We start from the raw sequence: 21317 nt of genomic DNA, 5'->3' as shown, positions 1-21317 counted from the left end.
AATTCTCATCTCTGATAAAATAGACTTTAAAGCAACAAAGATCAAAAGAGACAAAGAAGGCCATTACATAATGGTAAAAGGATCGATACAACAAGAAGAGCTAACAATCCTAAACATATATGGACCCAATGCAGGAGCACCCAGATACATAAGGCAAGTTCTTAATGACTTACAAAAGGACTTACAAAAGGACTTAATGACTTACAAAAGGACTCCCACACAATAATAGTGGGAGACTTTAACACTCCACTGTCAATACTAGACAGATCAACCAGACAGAAAATCAACAAGGATATCCAGGGCTTGAACTCAGACCTGGAGCAAGCAAACCTGATAGACATTTACAGAACTCTCCACCACAAATCTACAGAATACACATTCTTCTCAGCACCACATCACACCTACTCTAAAATTGACCACATAATTGGAAGTAAAGCACTGCTCAGCAAATGCAAAACAACTGAAATCATAACAAACAGTCGCTCAGACCATAGTGCAATCAAGTTAGAACTCAGAATTCTGAAACTGACCCAGAACGGCACAGCTTCATGGAAACTGAACAACTGGCTCTTGAATGTTGACTGGGTAAACAACGAAATGAAGGCAGAAATAAAGAAGTTCTTCGAAACCAATGAGAACGAAGACACAACGTGCCAGAACCTCTGGGACACATTTAAAGCAGTCTCTAGAGGAAAGTATATAGCAATAAGGGCCCATATGAGGAGAATGGAGAGATCCAAAATTGACACCCTATCGTCAAAATTGAAAGAGCTAGAGGAGCAAGATCAAAAAAACTCAAAACCCAGCAGAAGACAAGAAATAACTAAGATCAGAGCTGAGCTGAAGGAGATTGAGACACGAAAAACCCTTCAAAAAATCAATAAATCCAAGAGCTGGTTTTTTGAAAAGATCAACAAAATAGATAGACCACTAGCCAGATTGATTAAAAAGAAAAGAGAGAACAACCAAATAGATGCAATAAAAATGATAAAGGGGAAATCACAACGGATTCCACAGAAATTCAAACCATCATCAGAGAATATTACAAACAACTCTATGCGCATAAACTAGTAAACCTGGAAGAAATGGATAAATTCCTGGACTCCTGTGTCCTCCCAAGCCTAAACCAGGAGGAAGCTGAAACTATGAATAGACCAATAACAAGGTCTGAAGTTGAGGCAGCAATTAAGAGCCTACCACACAAAAAAAGCCCAGGTCCAGACGGGTTCACAGCCGAATTCTACCAGACACACAAGGAGGAGCTGGTACCATTCCTTCTAAAACTATTTCAAACAATCCAAAAAGAGGGAATCCTTCCCAAATCATTTTATGAGACCAACATCATCCTGATACCAAAACCCGGCAGAGACCCAACGAGAAAAGAAAACTTCAGGCCAATATCCATGATGAACATAGATGCAAAAATCTTCAATAAAATATTGGCAAGCCGATTGCAACAGCAAATCAAAAAACTTATTCATCATGATCAAGTAGGATTCATCCCAGGGATGCAAGGCTGGTTCAACATACACAAGTCTATCAACGTAATTCACCACATAAACAGAACAAAAAACAAAAACCACATGATTATCTCAATTGATGCAGAGAAGGCATTTGACAAAATTCAACAGCCCTTTATGCTAAAAACCCTCAATAAACTCGGTATCAATGGAACGTATCTCAAAGTAATAAAAGCTATTTATGACAAACCAACAGCCAATATCATACTGAATGGGCAAAAACTGGAAGCATTCCCTTTGAAATCTGGCACTAGACATGGATGCCCTCTCTCACCACTCCTATTCAATATAGTACTGGAAGTTCTAGCCAGAGCAATCAGGCAAGAAAAAGAAATAAAGGGTATTCAAATAGGAAAGGAGGAATCCAAATTGTCTCTATTTGCAGACGACATAATAGTATACCTAGAAGACCCCATCGCCTCAGCCCCAAAACTCCTGAAACTGATAAACAACTTCAGCAAAGTCTCAGGATATAAAATCAATGTGCAAAAATCACAAGCATTCGTCTACACCAATAACAGACTTAAAGAAAGCCAAATCAAGAGCGAACTGCCATTCGCAATTGCTACAAAAAGAATAAAATACCTTGGAATACAACTCACAAGGACCGTAAGAGACCTCTTCAAGGAGAACTACAAACCACTGCTCAACGAAATCAGAGAGGACACAAACAGATGGAGAAACATTCCATGTTCATGGTTAGGAAGAATTAATATCGTGAAAATGGCTATACTGCCCAAAGTAATTTACAGAATCAACGCTATCCCCATCAAGCTACCATTGACTTTCTTCACAGAACTGGAAAAGACCACCATGAACTTCATATAAAACCAAAAGAGAGCCCGCATAGCCAAGTCAATTCTAAGCAAAAAGAACACAGCAGGGGGCATCACACTACCGGATTTCAAACTATACTACAAGGCTACAGTAATCAAAACTGCATGGTACTGGTACCAAAACAGAGATATAGACCAATGGAACAAAACAGAGGCACCAGAGGCAACACAACATACATACAACTATACAATCTTTGATAAACCTGACAAAAACAAGCAATGGGGAAAGGATTCCATGTTTAACAAATGGTGTTGGGAAAACTGGCTAGCCATGTGCAGAAAGCAGAAACTGGACCCCTTCCTGACACTTTACACTAAAATTAACTCCAGATGGATTAAAGACTTAAACATAAGACCTGGCACCATAAAAACCCTAGAAGAAAATCTAGGCAAAACTATCCAGGACATAGGAGTAGGCAAGGACTTCATGAACAAAACGCCAAAAGCATTGGCAACAAAAGCCAAAATAGACAAATGGGACCTAATGAAACTCCACAGCTTCTGCACGGCAAAAGAAACAGTCACTAGAGTGGATTGGCAACCAACAGAATGGGAAAAAATTTTCACAGTCTACCCATCTGACAAAGCGCTGATATCCAGAATTTACAAAGAACTGAAACATATTTACAGGAAAAAAACAAACAAGCCCATACAAAAGTGGGCAAAGGATATGAACAGATACTTTACGAAAGAAGACATATATGAGGCCAACAATCATATGAAAAAATGCTCATCGTCACTGGTCATCAGAGAGATGCAAATCAAAACCACATTGAGATACCATCTCACGCCAGTTAGAATGGCGATCATTACAAAATCTGGAGACAACAGATGCTGGAGAGGATGTGGAGAAAAAGGAACACTTTTACACTGTTGGTGAAAGTGTAAATTAGTTCAACCATTGTGGAAGACAGTGTGGCGATGCCTCAAGGCCTTAGAAATAGAAATTCCATTTGACCCAGCAGTCCCATTACTGGGTATATATCCAAAAGACTATAAATCGTTCTACTATAAGGACACATGTACACGAATGTTCATTGCAGCACTGTTTACAATAGCAAAGACCTGGAATCAACCCAAATGCCCATTGATAATAGACTGGATTGGAAAAATGTGGCACATATACACCATGGAATATTATGCAGCAATCAGAAGTGATGAGTTTGTGTCATTTGTAGGGACATGGATGAATCTGGAGAACATCATCCTCAGCAAACTGACACAAGAACAGAAAATGAAACACCGCATATTCCCGCTCATAGGTGGGTGATGAAAAATGAGAACACATGGACACAGAAAGGGGAGTACTAAACACTGGGGTCTATTTGGGGGAAAAGAGGAGGGCCAGTGGGAGGGGGAGGTGGGGAGGGATAGCCTGGGGAGAAATGACAAATGTGGGTGAAGGGGAGAAGAACAGCAAAGCACACTGCCATGTGTGTACCTACGCAACTGTCTTGCATGCTCTGCTCATGTACCCCAAAACCTATAATCCAATAAAAAATTAAAAAAAAAAGAAATTCAACAGGTACAAGCAATCACCAGAAAGCTATTTGTTGTGATTGGAAAACACTCAAAGAAATGGAGTGCTTCATAGATGATTTAATATTTTCAAGGTGGCACATGCGAATGAGTAAGCTCAGGGTATAAGAGCGAGTTTACATTCCACATCAAGGTTTTACTTAAAGTTTACATTTTGTTTAAATGAGAAGTAAGATCAATGTAATATGGCTTAAACCTTTCTCAGAAATTTATAGCTTCTTTTAATAAACCTCATAAAAGACACTTTTAAACATATGCAGCATTCTTAATGTAATGGTTCCATTCTTGAAATATGTACTATTTAGATTGCATCTAAAATGCTGTAAAAGTATCACAAAGGCTGTAAAAATATTGTTAACGGGAAGAAATCTTTCAGGGGGATAAATATTTTCTTGGAAAAGAAAAGAGCTGTGAACCTTTTAGGCAGGGAATGGCTTGGTTTTGAAAAATAGCAGTTTGCCTTTTTTATGTCCTTTCTGTGGTCCTACTTCAGCCAATTATTAGATTAAAGCAAGCTGTTGCTACGTGCCCTAGAAGCTCAGACAGATTTGATGTTGCTCCCTAAGTTTGTGAGGACAAGTTCCATTTAAAGCTTTAATGAGGTCAAGGGAATAACGAAGGAGGCTGGCTGAGTCTTTTGTGTTATTTTAAGACTGTATCTTAGAATTACAGGCTTGCATAATGCCATGGAAAGTACACGGAATAGAAAGTTAAAAGCTCTCCGTTTGAGACCTGCGTCTGCCATTTACTAGCTTTGTGACCTGGGCATAATCACTCAAATGCTCTGAGGCTCAGTTTCTTGAATCTGGAAAACGGGGTTAAGAATACCTGCTATAACCACTTTGTAAGGATATTGTGGGGCCAAATGAGATAATGCATGAGAAAGTGCTCTGAGAGCCAGAGAGGCATAAAGTGCACATGGACTTTATTTATTTGACAAACATTTATGAAACACTTATTACGTGCAGACACAGAACATTAGTGAGCCAGAGTGAATTTGCAGATATCCTTCAGGTCAACCCTGCTGTTTTCTCCTCCCTGTATTTTGGCCAAGCCACTTATAAGCTATTTTACACAGATGAAAGTCTATTAGATATTCAAGAGAAATGTTTGCACCTTTTTGGTGACCTGTTTTCTTCTCTGTAGATGGCTACCTTCAGAAAAAAATTTATTAAGTATAACCTAAGACACACATGGTGTGATTAATAAATAGAGAAGTACCCCACGCTACAGTTGGAAAGAACACTGAGTCCAACCTCTTTATAACACAGATGGAAAACAAAGGTTCACAAAGGGGAGATGGTATGCCCTGCCAAATTCACTTCTCATGTGCTTTTGAGAGAGATGAAAATATAAGCCACACTACTATACACAAATACCAACAAAATGAGAAAAGTAACACTTCTTCTGCCTACTGCACAGACTTATACATGAAGCTTTGAGCCTTAGTCTTCCCCAGAAGGACAGACTTAAAGCAACATGGACAATCAGTGAACAATTGAGGTAAAATATTGAAGGTTGGATGAAGAGAAAACTCTAGTTCACATGGCTTTTCTTATTTATATCCTATTAAAAGATGAAAAGATATTTAGCATCTTCTGTTGGGTGAAGTACATTTAAAGAAGATTTATCAATTTAGTAGACTATACAATGTTAGGTGCTGATGGCCATTAGGTCATTTGGGTTAATTTTTCTGAGATGTACATCTTTTTTTTTTTAACTTTCTCTTCATAGCACAGCTTTTATTAACAAATCTCAGAGAACTTTGCAAATATCTAGGGATTCATGTTCTCACTTGTAAGTGGGAGCTGAACAATGAGAATACATGGACACAGGTGAGACAGCAAGATGGGAAGGGTTCCCCCCGACTGTTCTGAGCACTGGGAGGAGTGCACACTGGGGTGGAGCCACAGAAGTTGATGTCATTTGCAGGGGAGGAGGCTGGCCCCTCCTCTTCCTGGGTGGAAACTGGAATTAAAACTGTGAAGCAGGAAGCCTATGCTAGGAGGACTCTCACTCTGCTGAGTCCTTGTTTCCCCTTTTTCCCCTTATGTGCGATAAACTCTGCCCTGCTCACCCTTCAAATAGTCTGTGAGCCTAAATTTCCATGGCTCTGTGATAAGGACCCCATCTTTAGCTGAACTAAGGGAAAGTCTTGCAACACAGGGAGGGAATAACACACAATGGGACCTGTTGAGGGGAGAGTGGTGGGGAGTGGAGAGCATTAGGGAAAAGAGCTAAGGCATGCTGGACTTAATACCTGGGTGATGGGTTGATAGGGCAGCAAACCACTGTGACGCATGTATACCTATGTAACAAACCACATCTTGCACATGGTCCCCTGACCCTTAGAATTTCTATGATGATCACAGTTTACACTGCAGTGTATGTTGTTGCAGAGAACATCTACATCTTTGCAAACACATGGTATGGTCAGTGTTTTTAATTTTGGCCATTCTGATAGGTTTAAGATGGTATCCTAAGGTGGATTTTATTTCCATGTTTCTTCTTTTTTTTTAATTGTACTTCAGGTTCTGGGGTACATGTGCAGATCATGCATACATGGCAATGTGGTTTGCTGCCTCCATTCCCCCCATCACCCACATCTGGCATTTCTCCCCATGTTCAACACTCACCTATGAGTGAGAACATGCAGTGTTTAATTTTCTGCTCCCTTGTCAGTTTGCTGAGAATGATGTTTGAGATTCATCCATATCCCTACAAAGGACATAAACTCATCATTTTTTATGGCTGCATAGTATTCCTTGGTGTATATGTGCCACATTTTCCCTGTCCAGTCTATCACTGATGGGCATTTGGGTTGGTTCCAGGTCTTCACTATTATAAACAGTGCCGCAGTGAACATATGTGTATGCACACGTATATCTTATAATAGAATGATTTATAATCCTTTGGGTATATACCCAGTAATGGGATTGCTGGGTCAAATCGAATTTCTATTTTTAGATCCTTGAGGAATCGCCACATAGTCTACCACGTGGTTGAACTAATTTACACTCCCACCAACAGTGTAAAAGTGTTCCTCTTTCTCCACAACCTCTCCAGCATCTGTTGTCTCCAGATTTTTTGATGATTGCCATTCTAACTGGTGTGAGATGGTATCTCAATGTGAAGCAGGTTTTGATTTGCATTTCTCTAATAATCAGTGATGATGAGCATTTTTTCAGGTTTTTTGGCCTCATATATGTCTTCTTTTGAAAAGTGTCTGTTCATATCCTTCACCCACTTTTGAATGGATTTTTTTCTTGTAAATCTATTGTAGTTCTTCGAAGATTTGGGATTTTAGCCCTTTGTCAGATGGGTAGATTGCAAAAATTTTTTCCCATTCTGTTGGTTGCCAGTTCACTCTATGATTGTTTCTTTTGCTGTGCAAAATCTCTGGAGTTTAATTAGATCCTATTTGTCTATTTTGGCTTTTGTTGCCAATGCTTTTGGTATTTTAGTCATGAAATCCTTGCCTATGCCTATGTCCTGAATGGTTTTGCCTAGGTTTTCTTCTAGGGTTTTTATGGTGTTAGGTCTTATGTTTAGGTCTTTAATCCATCTGGAGTTAATTTTAGTGTAAGGTGTCAGGAAGGGGTCCAGTTTCTGCTTTCTGCACATGGCTAGCCAGTTTTCCCAACACCATTTATTAAACAGGGAATCCTTTCCCCCTTGCTTGTTTTTGTCAGGTTTGTCAAAGATCAGATGGTTGCATATTTCTAACCACTAATCATGTTGAGCATCTTTTCTTTTCGTGAGCTCATGCACCATCCATATACCATGATTGGTCAAGCATCTACTCAAATATTTTCTCTATTATTTTATGTGTTTTTTTCCTTTCTTATTACATTTTAAATTTCTTTATGTATTTTTGTACTAGTTTTTTAAATGTATTTCTTTATGTATTATATACTAGTCATTTATTAGATAGATATATGCTTTGAAACGATTCCTTCCAGTTGGGATTATCTTCATTTTCTTAACATTGTATTTCAGAGCAAAAATTTTAATTTTGTATGAAGTCAAATTGATTTTTCTTTTTTGGTTTGTACTTTTTGTATTATATCTAAGAAATCTTTGTCTAACCCAAGGTCACACAATTTTGTTTTCTGTGTAGTCTTCTAGAAGTCTTGTAATTTTAAGTAGTATCTTTAGGCATATGATCCATCTTGAATTAATTTTTGAACATGTCACAAAATAAAGGTTGAAGTTTACTTTTTACTTGTGGATATCCAATTGTTGGAACCTCATTTGTTGATAATGCTATCTGTTCTACACTGAATTATATTTGCACCTTTATAGAAAAAGTCAATTGATCATAAGGGTTGGTCTATTTCTGGATTTTCTAGTCTATTACATTCATGTGTCTGTATTTATACCAATACTAGATTGTTTTGATTAATGTGACTCTATAAGAAGCACTGAAGTAAGATTGTGTGAGTCATCCAGCTTTATTCTTTTGTTCATGGATATTGGAAATAGTCTAGGTCCTTTGCATTTCTGGATGCGTTTCAGAATCAACTTACTCATTTCCACAAAAACCTGCTAGAATTTTGATTGAGACTGTACTGAGTTATGCATCACTATTGAAAGAACTGAATGACATTTGTATAATATTGAGCTTTCTAGTCAATAAATGTTATATCTCTTCAATTATTTAGATTTTCTTTAATTTCTTTCTGCAAGACTGAAGATTTCAGTGAATATATCTTGTACATATTTTGACAGATTTATTCCTAAGTATTTAAAAATTTTTCATGTTTTTGTAAACAATATTTTTAATTCTGATTGCTTATTGTTAGTATACAGAAAGACTTAGAGTTTTGCACATTGATCTTGTAATCTTGCTAAATGTACATAATATTTCAAGTAGCTTTTCTGAATATTTCATTAGATTTTTTACATAAATGGTTATGTCTTCAGTGAATAACAAGTTTTACTTTGTCCTTTTCAATTGAGATGCATTTTTTCTTACGTTATTTTTCTGACTAGTGCCTCTAGTGTACACTGTTAAAACAAGTAGGTACAGTGTGCATTATCTCCTTATTGCTAATATTAGAAGACAGCATTTAATGTTTCACCATTAAGTGTGCTATAAGCTATAGGTTTTATGAGCTATTCTTTATTAGGTTGAGAAAATTCCTTTAGATTACTAGTTACTTAAGATTTTTTTTTGCCTTTAAAATATTTTTAATGATTATAGGTACATAATAGGTTAGTGTATTGATGGAGTACCTGTGATGCTTTGATACAGGCATATAATGTATCAGTGTAATTGGGGTATCCATCACCTCAAGCATTTATTATTTCTTTGTGTTAAGAACATTTCAATTCTCTTATTTTAAAATACACAATAAATTATTGTTGATTATAGTCACCTTATTGTGCTACCAAATACTAGATCTTATTCACTCTTTCTAACTGTACTTTTGTATCCATTAACCATCCCCACTTTATTCCTCCCTCCCTGCTACCCTTCCAGCCTCTGGTCACAAGAATTTTATTCTCTATCTGTGTGAATTCACTTAAAAAAATTTTTAGCCCCCTCACACCAGTGAGAACATGCTAATTTTTTCTTTCTATGTCTGGTTTCACTTAACACGGTATTCCCCAGTTCTATCCATGTTGTTTGCAAATGACAGGGTTTTCTTCTTTTTAATGGCTGAATAATATTCTATTGTGTGTATATGCCACATTTTTCTTATCCATTCACCCCATGATGGATACTTAGGTTGATTTTATACTTGACTATTGTGAATAGTGCTGCAGAAATATGAGAGTATAGATATCTCTTTGATACACTGATTTCCTTTCCTTTGGATATATACCCTTTGCTGGGATTTTTAAAACCAGGAATTGATGTTGGATTTGTTTCAAATGATTATTCTGCATCTATTGTGAATAATTATATATGCATATATTTATACATGTATGTGTAGATATAATTATATCCTTATATACATACATAGTTAAAGATGATAAATTATATTCCTTGAGTTTTTAATGTTATATCATCTTTGTATTTCTGGAATAATCCTCATTTAGTCATATCATCTTTTTATATCCTGTTAGTTTTTATTTTATCCATATTAAATAATTTTTACATCTATGTTAATAAGAAATCTTAATCTTTAGTTTTTATTTCCGTAATGTCTCTGGTTTGAGTGTCAAGATAATGGTGGGCTCCATGGAATGAACTGGGAAGTATTTCCTCCTCTTCTGTTTTCTCAAAATCTTTTTGTAGAATTGGTATTATTTCTTGCTTAAATATTTGGTAGAATTCTCACCAGAAAAGTCATCTAGACCTTGACTTTTCTGTGTGGAAATGTTTTTAACTACAAATTCAAATTTTTAATACACAATGAACCATTCATGTTATTTATTTTTTCTTATATGAGCTTTGATAGTTTATATCTTCCAAATAATTTGCTCATTTATCTATGTTACTGAATTTATTGGCATAATACTATTCACAATATTCTCTTATTCTATTAATATCTCTAGAATTTATAAAAGTGGTGACACTTTTCTCATTTCTGCTATTGATAATTGCTCTGTTCTTCTATTTTCTCTGATCAAATCTATTGAGATGAAGTTGCATTGATTTTTCTCAAAGCATCAGTTTTTAGCTTCATTGATTTTCTATTTTGTCTTATTTTTGGATTTTGCTAATTTCTATTTTGTTATTACATTCTTTCACTTATTTTGGGATTAATTTGCTGTTTTTCTAATTTCTTAATGTAGTCGTTGTGTTCGTTGATCTGCAACCTTCGTTCATTTCTCCTTTCATTTTAATCAAGATTTGGTCTTGAAGTTCCGTGACTATGGGCATACACATTTAGAATTGCTGAATTCTTTGTATAAATTGACTCCTTTGTGTAAATTGATCATCGGTTTATAAAATAATGATATTGTTTGCTCTAAAATGTATTTTGTGGGATATTATAGTGATAACGCTTGTCTTCTGATTAATTTTATTCATAATATACATTTTTTAAATCCTTTTACTTTTAACCTACTTATTACTTGATATTCAAAGTGTATTTTGAATATCAATCTTTTTTGTGCAATCTGAAATGTCTTCCTTTTACTTGTGGTGTTGGAAATATTTATATTTAATATGTTTATTAATATGGCTAGTTTAAGTCTATTATCCTATCTGTTCTTTGTTTTCTTCGATTTAGTTTTTGTTTACTTTTAAATTAATTATTTTTTGGATCAGTTTAATATTTTTATAATTTTATTTTATCTACTTCGTGAGATTACTAGCTATGGCTTTTTATTGCATGATTTTTAACAATTGTTTCAGTGTTTATGTGATACATCTTTAAGTTATCACCACATACCTTCAGTGATAGCACTTCTCATGTAGGATTTATTATACTTCCATTTTTCCTTCTCTTAGCCTTGATGATAGTGTCTTGTCTTTTACTTTAACATATTTTGTAAACCCCAAGATACATTGATATTGTTTTTGTTTAAACAGTCAATTATCTTTTAATAAGATTTAAATAACAAGAAAAAATTGCATGTGTTTCCCCACATTGTTACCATTTCTAGTACTTTTCAGTCCTCTACATAGATCTGTATTTCCATGTGGTGTCATTTTTCTTCTTTTAAAGGCTGTCTTTCACATTTCTGGTGGTGTGTGTTTACAATTAATCTAATGATTAAAACTCTGCTTTTTCATGCCCGAAGAAACTTTTCTTTCAGCTTCACTTTTTAAAAATGTTATAGATTTAAGGCGATCACTTCACTTTTGAATGATACTTTCACTGGATGTAGAATTCTAGATTGAAAGATTTCATTTTTTCTCTCAGTACTTTAGAAAGTATTTTATTGCCTCCTCGCTTGCATTTTTCTGAAGAGAAATCTGTCGTCATCCTTATCTTTGTTTCTGTATGTGTGTTCCTAACATATAACATGTCATTTTCTCTCGCCATTTTTAAGATGTTTTTCTTCTTCATTATTTTGAATACTGATTATGATATAATTTGGTATAGTCATTTATTTTTCTTGTGTTTCAGATTTATTAAACTTCTTGCATCTTTTTGAGTTTATGCTTTTCTCAAATTCAGAACATTTTTGATCATTATTTCTTCAGAATTTTTTTCTCATTCTCTTTTTGTCTTCGTTATTATTACTACACATATTTTAGGCCCTTTGAAGTTGTTCACAACTCACTGATGCACTCCTCTTCCTTTTTCTCTCTGTGTTTATTTTGAATAATTTCTGTCGTTTCACAGTCATAAGTCTCTCCTTCTGCTTTCACTGATCTGCATTATCACCGGATAGCATTGTGGGTTTTTATCTCCCACAGTACAATTTACATCTCTAGAGGCTCTATTTATACTTTTTATATCTTCCTTGTCTCTACTTAACTCTTTCAACATATGGAATTCATGTATAATAATGTTTTCATGTTCTTTTTTGCTAATTCTAACCTCTGTACCAGTTCTAAGTTGGTTTTAATTGATTTTTCTCTCATTTGGATAGTATTTTCCTACTTCTGTGTGTTCCTGGTAATATTTCTTGGATGCCATACAGTGATAATTTTACTTTCTAGGTATTAGGTATTTTGTATAAATATTCTAATGCTCATTGAGGCAAGGCTGTTTTGAGCATTGAGTAAATCTCAATGCCCATGAATTACGAGGTTTCCAATCTGACTGATAGGACCAAGGACAATTCTTAATTCTGCATATGTGTTAGGCACTGTTACCGCTAATTGTTTCTGGTAATTTTCTCCCAGTCTCTGGTGGTTCCTATGTTGCCTAATGGTCAGTGTCTTCTTTCAGATATTTGGCCTTTCTCGTTCCTTTGGTTGTTTCAGGTGGGAGCGTAAATCCAGGTCCTCTTATTTCATCTTGTCCAGAAACAGGAGTCTTCTGTTCATCTTTTTACCACTCTTTTTTTCTCTCTGAATTTCACTTTGAATATTTTATATTGTTGTCTCCAACTATGTCTCCAAGTTAGTCTTTGCTTCTGCAATATATAATCTGCTATTAATCCTATCAATTTTATTTTAGATAGTACAATGTTTCTTCTGAAAGCTTAATTTGTGTCTTTTTTTTTACTGTGATCTGCATGTTAAGGTAATCTTAATCTTTCTTCTCGTTTCTTGAAGATATGAAAACTGATACAATAATAGTTTTAATGACTTGTCTACTAATTGTGTAATCTGTGGAATTTCTTGCTCAGTTTAGATGGATTTCTCTTTATTATGGATTATATTTCTATGCTTCTTTGGATATCAGATAATTTTTGATTGGATGACAGACACTTTCAATATCAATTTTTGTGTGATGTATGTTTCTGTATTCCTAACATTATTCCTGAACTTTGTATTACAAAGAGGTTATGTTACTGAGAAACAGTTTAATAATTTTGGAATTTGCTTTTAAGTTTTCTTAGAGGGTTTAAAGTAGTCTAACTCTAATTTTGCCCCACTATGGAGACAGAGCTTTCTGAGCACTCTCTCTGATGTCCTATCAGTTATAAAGTTTTCTACTCTGGCTGGTAGGAACAGGCATTGTGCCTAGCTCTGTGTGTGGTTAAGTAATTATTACCTCTATTTTTTTCAGGTATTTACTTCCCTGGCATCTAATACTTCCCTTCATCACCACTGTAGATCAGTACTATGCAGATTTCAGGTGTTCTGTCTCTGTAGAGCTCCATCTTCTTTAGTACTTGACACTGAGAATTTTAGCTGCCTTAGTCAAACTGTACTTCCAGCCCCATTTTTTCAGCTCAGGGAGACTGCCAAGTTTATTTAGGTTCCCTGTTCCTATGCTATGGCCCAGATACTCTTCCCAGGCAGTAATCTTGGAAAATCATAGGGTTTAACTCATTTGCTTCCTGCCTCTGAGGTTTCCTTGTCCTTTGTTGTCTCATATTTAATGTCTTGAAATATGTTCATACATTGTGTCTGGTATTTTATTTGTTTCAAGAGGTGGGTAAATCTAATCCTTGTTATATCAACTTGTCAAGAAGAATAATTCTCACAATGCCATCTTGACCAGAAGTCAGAGTGAAATTGAATATGCCAAAAATTATTGAGTTATAACATAGAGATTGAAGCCACGTATTAAACAAAGCTTATAGAATTGAGTAAGGCTTTGCTCCTTGGCAGTAGAATAAGAGGAATTGTAGATGATTTTCATACTTTAGAACATGGTCCCTGATGATGGTAGAGAGAAATGAGCCAACTGTAAAACCATCCAATGCAATCACCAAGGTCAACTATTAGCTATGCCAATGTTCTTGTTCATAAGATTATATTGCTCCTCTGGCTTTGTTAGAAAGATCTGAGATCCCACTGACTGGCAGCTCCACACGATGCTGTGTAGCTCTGGAATACTAGAAGACCACAGTGGCAGACAACATGGTCCAGTCTGGGTGGCTTGGAAAGCATTTAGACAAAACTGACTCTGCTTTCAGCATTATAAGCCAAAATGTGTATTACCTTCCTAGGACTGCTGTAACAAATCACCACAAACTTGGTAATTATCACAAGCAGAAATATATTATCTAACACTTCTGGAGGCTATGAGTCTAAAATCAAGGTGTCAAAAGGGTCATGCTCCCTCTGAACGCTCTGGGAAAGAGTTCGTCCTTACCTTTTTAAGCTCCTGGTAACACCTGGCCTTTTGTGGCAGCAAAGCTCCAGTCTCTGCCTCGATCTTCACATGGCCTTCTGGTTTTTAATCCACATTCTGACCTATTTACATTGCTGCAGTCTTGAACATTTTGCCCCCATTTCCTTCCTGACACCCTTCTCAGCTCTCCCACGCCTCACCCTTGGCCACATGTGTAAGTAATCTTACTAAAGTGCATTTTTAGGGAAGCAGTTATGAACATAAAATCTGGATCCAGACTGTCTAGGCACAATCACAGCTCTATTGTGTAACCTTGAGTAGCTTTAAAACATATTCTTTTCAGCCGGGCGCGGTGGCTCACGCCTGTAATCCCAGCACTTTGGGAGGCCGAGGCAGGTGGATCACGAGGTCAACAGATTGAGACCATCCTGGTCAACATGGTGAAATGCCGTCTCTACTAAAAATACAAAAAATTAGCTGGGTATGGTGGTGCACGCCTGTAATCCCAGCTACCCAGGAGGCTGAGGCAGGAGAATTGCCTGAACCCAGGAGGCGGAGGTTGCAGTGAGCAGAGATCACGCCATTGCACTCCAGCCTGGGTAACAAGAGCAAAACTCCATCTCAAAAAAAAAAAAAAATCCCAAAACATATTATTCTCTGGAAAATACGAATAACGGAAGCACACCTATCTCAAATGGCTGATCTAAGGATTTACTGAGCTAATATGTACATAAAGTACTTAGAGCAGTAAGCGTCCTATAAATGTTAGTTCTTGTTATTGGAAATGATCACTATGATTCCTCGTCAGCAGGCTGGGACAATCATAAGGCACACTCAGTTTTCCTTTCTGTCTCTGAGGTTCCCCGGTCCTTTGTTGCATGATAGTCAATGTTTTGAAATTTGTCATTTTATATATTTTCCCTGTTATTTTATTTGTTCCAAATAATGGAGGATAAATCTACTTTCTGAGCAAGATGTGTGAGGGCAGAAGTCTCACACTGCTATCTTAGCAAAATGTCAGGAAAGAAAATGTCATAAAAAGCTGGATGTCTGCAGCACATAGAAATGGAGAGGGTTAAACAGAACAGGGTTTGAAACAGAAAAATTTCTTTGTATACCTGCCTGGACTCAATTTTTAAATTGCTTTCAGCCAAAGACCCAATGAATTATGGCAGCAGCGTGACCTCTTCCAGGATGCAAATAGATATCAGAGCCCACATCTCATAAACTCTCCCTTCATGCTGATCTGACATTACACCACAGGAACAATAAAAAATTTTATGCCAGACACCCTTTTCTCTGTAGGTACCATCACATCATTCATTCATTCATTCATTCACTTGGAATAAAGTTGTTACACAGAAAGTGATAGGAAGTGACTGGGTCCTAGATGTATTTTGGAAATATTTTTGATACGGCCCACTGACATTTGAAATGTGGAGTGTGAAGTAAAAAAGAGCAATTAATGCCAAAGATGGGGTTTTGTGCCTAACTAATTGAGTGAACAATGTTGTCATTTGCTAAAATGGGGAAGAATAGGGAGGTGCAGGCTTGTTGGATGAGGGTGCTGTGTTTGGTCATGTTGTGTTTGAGATACTGCTTAGTCATTTAAGAGGTGTGATGCCAAACCAGCACTTGGATTTACAACTTCAACATGAGGTCCAGGCTGGAAATACAGTTTTGAGAGGCCTGAACATATAAATGGTATTCACAACACACAGATCCTTTAGAGCCTTGAAGAGCTACAATATTTAAGGATGTTGCAGAGAAAGAAGTATCAGTTAAGGGATTGAGAGGATAGGGAGGTCAGAGGAAAACTGGGTGAATGCCACACCCTAGAGGCCTTAGAGAAGAAGGTGTGTGAAGGAGGAGGTTGTGATGAACTAAGTTGAGTACTGGGTAGAATCCGAATGAGATAAGCAGAGAGAGCCGCCCATTGGATTAGGGTAAGATGGAAGTTAGTGGCGACTCTCAAGAGCTCTGTTTCAGGGCTCAGAGGTGGAAACCCCAGCCCAGAGGAAATGGAATATGAGAAAATAGAGGCAGCAACTGCACTCATAGGAAGTGCAACTTCTTACAACTTTTCTCAGGCATTTTGCTATGAAGGAAAGCAAAGAAATGAGGTGAAAGCTTCTGAAGATTCAGACTTAAGGGGTGAGTTCTGTGAGGGTCTTTCTTCCTTAGAAAGATGACATTTTTGCATGGTGTTAAGGTTTATATCCTGATGGTAATGATCTAATAGAGAGGAAGAAATTGATGGTGCAAGAGCAAAAGGAAATAGTTTTCAGAGCAGGAGAAGTGTTTGACTAATGAGAAAGAATGGACTCCACAGTGTGAGCAGGGACACTTTTTTGTGGTTAAGAAGAAGGCAGAAACTATGAGGATGAGAGCAGGCAGGCTGATGGGTGGGCTAGTGGGGAATGAGGTAGCGATCATGTTTCTATCAGTTTTCTCTAGGAAGAAAGATGCAGTCACATGTTGAAAATGGGGGTTGGAGCAGAAAGGATGCTGGAGAAAAGAGGTGTGAAATGGTCCTTTTGGAAAAGAAACAAGTGAATTTATTTAGATACTAGCAGAATTGCCTGATAGGTCTGTGTACCCAAATTGATAATGCTAAGTACAAGGAAAGCACAACTGTGTGTGTGTGTAAGGGGTGTGTGTGCATGCGTGTAAGCAGTGTGTGTGCACACACGTGTGTAAGGGGTGTGTGTGCATGTGTGTAAGCAGTGTGTGTGCATGCGCGTAAGGGGTGTGTGTGCAGGTGTGTAAGCAGTGTGTGTGAGCGCGTGTGCGTGTAAAGGTGTGTGTGTGTGCATGTGTGTGTGCGTGCGTGTTTATGTGTTTCGCTCCAGCAACATTCAGCTGCTTAGGTGCTGGTGAAATGAAACCAGGTACTTATAATAGAGGCAGTAAGAGGCAAAGGAGTTGAGGTTAATGGAAAGGGAGTGGCTATGGTGTCACAGTATGGAATCCATGCTGGGTAAGTTGGAAAATAAGGACATAGGGAGGTCTAAGTAACTTTAACATATGATGGTGAAGGAAACTCTGCTCTAGCCTACGCTACTCTTTTGGAGAAAGCTAAAAGTCAGTTCTGCCACACACTGTCCCTCAGGGACAGAGAGTTTGCCACTATTCCTGCTTCACCCAGTCATCTTGTACTCATTGAATCTGTTCTGCATCAGGGGCTGTGCCTGAGACTGAGGGAGGGGAAATTTAAAAACTAAAAGGATGCATTTTGCCCTTGAAGTTCAAAGTTTTATTTCTAAGAAAACTGATTCTCTGGGCTCATCTACATATGTCTCTCTTCTCTTGTGTCCTTGCCTTGCTCTCCTGGGGAGGAGAGATTTCTCAAGGGCTGACACATCCCTCCCGCTCATGCCAGTGACATGAGAACCCCTCTGACTGACATGTCAGTGACTCAAAAGGGAAGGGATGTGCAGCGAGGAGTCGAGATGGCAAAGGGTAAGCTCAGGGGTCAGAAGAGACAGCCTTCAGTTCTGAATCTGCCTCTGACTGAGAGTGTGCCCCATCTGGACCTCAGTTCCAGCACTTGTAAAATTAAGAAGTTAAACAGGGATATGAGATCTCTTCTTGGCCTAGTAGTCTGCAAACTAGATTTCTGGAAGCCTTTGTAAATGTGTTTCATATGAGTCCCTATTTCTGCTAAAACATGTAGAATTTAGCCTCAGTTGTCAAAAGTGTTCTCAAAGAGTGAAGAAGCTGACCTGATGTGGTCTAGGAAGTTAATTATTCCGTAGCAGAAACATTGATTCAGTGAAAATCTGTTCCATGCAGGATACTGAGGCCAGAAACTCTTTGGCTGTGCAGGCCTCATTGAAACTCCTTGGCTATGCAGGCCTCATTCTGATGAAGTGGAAGACTGACAAATAGAGGGGGTCTTAGAGATTTTGTAACTCATTCATGAGGATGAGAAAGCAAAGGCCCAGAGGAGCAAGCATGGGGCAACTCAGTCATCTCTGGAGCAGCAGAGCAAGGCTAAAAGGCATATGTTCAGACTCCTTGCTCAGTGCCCTCTCTGTGTAGTTAACTATTCTTTAAAAAGTAGTTACATATTTCCCCTCTCCAGTTTCCATGATTGCATAATTGCCTCTCCGGTTCACCATTCTGCACCAGGCATGCTAGCAGTGTGGTATGCTGAGCAAACAGAAGTGGAAAGTGTATTTTGATCTTAGAAGTACAGCAGGTGACAGTTCATGGATTTGGGGTTAAAAATAAAATCTCTGTGACCTTGGGGAATAGAACCAGTGATGCTTCCCTGAGCTCTGACATCACTAAGAGTAAAATCATCCATCCTAAACAGGCCTTTTTTGCTTGTGACTCTGATATCACTGACAGTAGCCCCCTACTGCCTTAAAGTCTGAGGGACTCATGGTGTATATTCAGGGCTGCCCAGGTCCCAGTGTCCCCCTATTCGGCTGTCTTCACAAACAGCACTTCTCTACTTTCTTTCTTTTGGCCAGGAGGTGGCTCTGTAATACATGTTGGGATTAGATACCAAGGAGCCTAGCAATAAAGCCCCTGAAAAATCTATGATCAATACTAGTTAAGAAAGCAAAGCAGATGTTCTTTTGCTTATGTAGATGAGATGCTTGAATGTTCACTAACATAAATATGCAAATACAGAATTAATGGATTTCCAAAACTCAGCAGCTCCAAAGGACTCTGGAAGACAATAATCCCAATTTACCACCAGTGTGGATACATGGATCAGGGGAAGTGCTGCTGATTTGCTGAACAAAAGAGAGGGTCAAATTTCAAGCACAACAAGCGCCGCTCTAAATAGGATAAACACACAGGAGAGAAAATGCGTAGTGGAAGGGTAGGGATGAGAGCATCCAGGGGGATCCTGCTGACTGGTGTTCAGGGCGCAAAGGAGGAGGGAGTCCTGATGAAACCAGCAGAAACAGAGGCAAAAGAATCAGCATCCACAGGAAAGGGGAAAAGGCAATTGTGTTGATCAAATGGAATCTGGGTTCCTGACCTTGCTGATGCTTCACTCAGGAGAAGCAGCTTCAGTCAGGAATCTGCCTCTCTTCATCCACCGTACACACCACTTAGAAAGTCTTAGTATAAGTATCAACATGTCTTAAAGTCACAGAACATTGCAGCAGGAAGGGTCACGGGATCACTTAACTTGTTCATTTTCCAGATTAGGGCACTAAGGCTAGCAGTGACCACAGACCTTGCCCCAACCTTAGTTTTAGGTGAGATGGGCTTTCAAGACAACAAGCTCTTAGAACCCAGTGATAGCAGCTCTCCTCTGACAATGCTTTTCTTTCCTAGCCCAAAGAGTTTCAATCCAACCATCACGTGCATGGGAAATCAAGCAGCCTGGGTTGGATCTGTTTCTTTGCTGCTTAGTCTACAGGTGAGATAGGAGACAATGCTCATGACCAGGTGGCTAGTTACCAGATGTGCTTTGTTGACTGTCCTCAATCTGTCTACATAGTGTGTATTCTAAAGGGGCATATTCAGCCCATATCTTCAGGAGGTAATAGTTCTTTTTTTTTTTTTAACTTTTATTTTAAATTCAGGAGTGCAAATGAAGGTTTGTTACATAGGTAAACTTGTGTTGTGGAGGTTTGTTGTACAGATATTTCATTATCCAGGTATTAAGCTGAGTACCCACTAATTATTTTTCCTAATCCTCTCTGTCCACTCACCTTCATCCTCTGATAGGCCCCAGTGTGTGGTCTCATCTTTTAGTTTCCACTTTTAAATGAGAATATGTGGTATTTGGTTTTCTGTTTCTATGTAAGTTTGTGAAGGATAATGGCCTCCAGTTGCATCCATACCCCTGGAAAGGACATGATTTCATTCTTTTTTATGGCTGCATAGTATTCCATGGTGTATATGTACAGATTTTCTTTATCCAGTCTGTCATTGCTGGGCATTTAAGTTGATTTCATGTCTTTGCATATTTCAACCACCACAGCCTCAGAGTCTTTGTCCCACTGAGCTCCTATGGCCAAAATACAGATATCAGTGGTTTCTAAATACAGGTTCTGCACTACTGTAACAAAATCCCTGGAAGGAAACTTTTTCAAATAGAAATTAGTGGGTCCCACTCTCAGAGGTTTTGACACTGTAGAACTGAGTTGGAGTAGAGCTCAGGGCTTTGTATTTTTTCAAAATTTCCATAGGTGATACTTGTTATTTTCTACAATTAATTAAAATAAAAATTAAGATGTATTGTCTGTTTACTTAGTGCCAAGTACTCTATGTATATTATCTCATGTAATCACTCCTAATAATCTCAAGATGCAGATGCCATCATCTTTTGACATGAACATTTCCCAAGGTCACACAATTATTGAGTAGCGGAACTAGGCTGGGATCCTTTCGCTATTAATATCACTGACCTTCAGCAAATCAGCTAATCTCTTTAAGTTTTTGTTTCCTCTGGAAAATGAAGATAGAAACAATGTCCACTTTATGGGGCTTTTGTACATAGTGAATGAGTGTTTAGGACATTAACATATAGAAAGCATTCATTCATTCTTGTGTAGAGGTATTGTTTTTGGTGCGTTGGGAAAATCACTGCATGGAACATTTTTTAGAAAGGAAGCTTATGGTCTAATTGAACTATTATACAATGTATATTGTCTAGACTTCAAAGAAGCTCTCTATGATGAACATTTTACTGTTTACAGTTAATAAAGCATTTTCACTTTAAATTTCTCATTGGCTCTTCATATTGGGAAGTTATTACTTTTTTCTTCATTTGGAAAAATAAATAAATAAAAACAAAAATCGTACAACTTAACTGCCCTGAGTTTTTTATTAGGTCCATTCTGATT

This window comes from Callithrix jacchus, chromosome 17 (genome assembly GCF_049354715.1).
Source record: "Callithrix jacchus isolate 240 chromosome 17, calJac240_pri, whole genome shotgun sequence".
In the NCBI taxonomy this organism is placed as follows: domain Eukaryota; kingdom Metazoa; phylum Chordata; class Mammalia; order Primates; family Cebidae; genus Callithrix; species Callithrix jacchus.
This window is presented reverse-complemented; position numbering follows the sequence as displayed.